Source organism: Mus caroli, chromosome 6 (assembly GCF_900094665.2).
Source record: "Mus caroli chromosome 6, CAROLI_EIJ_v1.1, whole genome shotgun sequence".
Taxonomy (NCBI): Eukaryota; Metazoa; Chordata; class Mammalia; order Rodentia; family Muridae; genus Mus; species Mus caroli.
In genome coordinates, this window is record NC_034575.1 from 59,597,267 (window position 1) to 59,600,210 (window position 2,944).

Genomic DNA, 2,944 nt, shown 5'->3' on the forward strand with positions numbered 1-2,944 from the left:
TTTCTTTCTTTCTTTCTTTCTTTCTTTCTTTCTTTCTTTCTTTTTTTCTTTCTTTCTTTCTTGTTTGGTTTTGTTTTTTCGAGACAGGGTTTCTCTGTATAGCCCTGGCTGTCCTGGAGCTCACTTTGTAGACCAGGCTGGCCTCGAACTCAGAAATCTGCCTGCCTCTGCCTCCTGAGTGCTGGAGTTAAAGGCATGTGCCACCACGTCCGGCAGATATTTTCTTTATATACATTTCAAATGCTATCCCGAAAGTTTCCTATACCCTCCCCCCGCCCTGCTTCCCTACCCACCCACTCCCGCTTCTTGGCCCTGGCATTCCCCTGTACTGGGGCATATAAAGTTTTCAATACCAAGGGGCCTCTCTTCCCAGTGATGGCGGACTAGGCCCGTCCATCGGGAGTTTGATAGGTCACCGGGTATTCAGGCTTCTTCAGAGGAACAGAACTGACACATACAATTTACTAACTTAGCTAAGTTTTAAATAGTCACAACGGCTGAATCACACCGAGAAGCCTACCCTCTAGTTGAGGCTGGGTGCTCAGCAGGTAGAGTTGTCTCAGTAGTCCTAGTTGATGCTGAAAACTTGGAGGCTTTCTGGAGAGCAACTGGTTCTCAGTCCATCAGAGCATGGAAATGTTCAAGTTGTAAGGGCTACAGTTCATTTGTAAGCCCTACTGCCCAAGGGCAGATTGCTGGGGACTGTGGTTCTTATCAGATAGCAAGCCACATGTTTTCACTCCTATAGCAAACAAGTTTGCTTGGCCAAACTGCCCAAGATGTACTTGATTGGCAGGAGGTATGCAGGCAGGAAGTATGCCAGGATATATGTTTGCCCGATTGGACCGGATAGAAAATAGGAAGGCCTTAAGGTTTTGCCTTTTTAAGCCTCTGCAAAATGTGACTCACCATTTTCTGGGATCCTTGAAATGATCCTGGTCAACATTTAAATAAAGCTTGCTTTAGATTTGGCTCAAAAATTATGGTACTGGTCTTTCTCTTGTGATTCTCAGGTTTAACAATATACCAGTAAAGTACGTTATCAGTGGCTGTAATGACTGGATAAATTAACTTGGCGGTCGGTCTAGAGGCTGACCAAAGAAAATAGCAAGCTGAATAATCTTCCTCCTGCCATGGTTCATGTACTAACTTATTTATGTTTCTTCTTTTGAGAACTACCTGTTTGGTTCATTAGCCCATTTATTTGTATTTCTAAATTTTTATTTATTTTTGTATGTAAAGTATTTTGCCTGCATGTATATCTGTGCAGGGTGTGTGTACCCGGTGGTCACAGAAGATGGAAGCCCATTTTAGGTCCCTTGGAACTGGAGTTATAGACAGTTTTGAACCACCATGTAAGTGCTGGGAATTGAACCCAAATCTTCTGCAAGAGCACCCTATACTCTTAGCCACTGAGCCATCTCTCCAGACACTTAGTCAATTATTTGTTTGGCAAAGGTTTTATTTTGGGTGCTATCTTAGGGTTTTATTGCTGTGATGAATCACTATGACAAAAACCAACCAACCAACCAACCAAAAAAACCAAGTTGGGCAGGAAAGGGATTATTCGTCTTACACTTTCACATCATAGTCCATCACTGGATGAAGTCAGGACAAAAAGTCAAGCAAGGCTGGAATATGGAGGTGGAACCTGGAGGCAGGAGCTGATACAGTGGCCATGGAGGAATGCTGCATACTGGCTTGCTCCAGTCCACTACTGCTGCTGCTGCTCTTGGTGGTCATCCCATGGTACTGGCATCTTTAAAAGTACTTGGGTCCCTTGCTGCAACTGGGCTGCACTTTCACCAATAACATCTCATAGGCTCTTTTCCTGGTGCCAAGTCTTAACTTCTTTGCATGACCCCTTTAGTTCTGGGCCTTCAACTGCCACTGAGGCTATGCCTCCACCAATGGCCTGTCTTGACCTTTCACAGTGCCAAACCTCAGCTGCTCTTTAGGACTCCTTCATGACTTCAAAACTAGTTACCACCTGTGTGACTCTTAAATATTACCAAGCCTGGCTGCCAGCATGCAGTACAACATTGGCTGTCTCTGGAAATAGCATCTCTGTGTTCTCAGAAATAATTTCCCAGAAAATTTCATCCCAGTGATGCTCCTCTCATCTTACTCACCACTAATTTCTTAGCTCCAGGTAACTAGTACCAATTGTCCAAGTAACATAAAGGTTTCACTTCAATAGTTCTGGTATTTTGCTAATCACAGCTGATTCTTCAGCCCCAGTTAACCAGAACCAGGGAATCATAAATCAAAATAGCAAAGGGTTGAGATAGCGATTTCCCTCTGAGATTTCCCAAGCCATGCCTTCATTGTTTGCACTGCTTTCAGCATTTGTATCTTCCAAGTTCTTATAGAACCTACCACTGAGGTCTTGACACTCAATGGTTCTTCTAGGCCAAAGTTCCAAAGTCCTTCCACAATCCTTCCCAAAATGTGTTCATATCTGTCACAGCAATACCTGACTACATTGGGACTAATTTGTCTGAGTTAGTTTGTTTCTAGGTCCTCGAGAAATTGGTCTATGTGTTTATTTTTATTCTTTTGCCCCAATACTATACTGTCTTTGTCACCATGGGTGTGTTTTATAATTAAAGGTCAGGTATGGTGAACCTCCGGTAGGTGTTACTTTGGGTATCTGTGGTCTTTTATGTTGACATTTGAATTGTAGCATTGTTGGTTCTAAGTTTGTAAAGAATATCATTGGGATATCAGTGGATAGTCCATTAAACTGATGATGTTAAAGGCTGAAAATCAATCCTTAAGAAATGAAAAGTTGTCTTTGTATCTTTTTTTTTGATTTTTAATATTTTTATTACATATTTTCCTCAATTACATTTCCAAGGCTATCCCAAAAGTCCCCCATAGCGCCCCCCACTTCCCTACCCACCCATTCCCATTCTTTTGGCCCTGGCATTCCCCTATATTG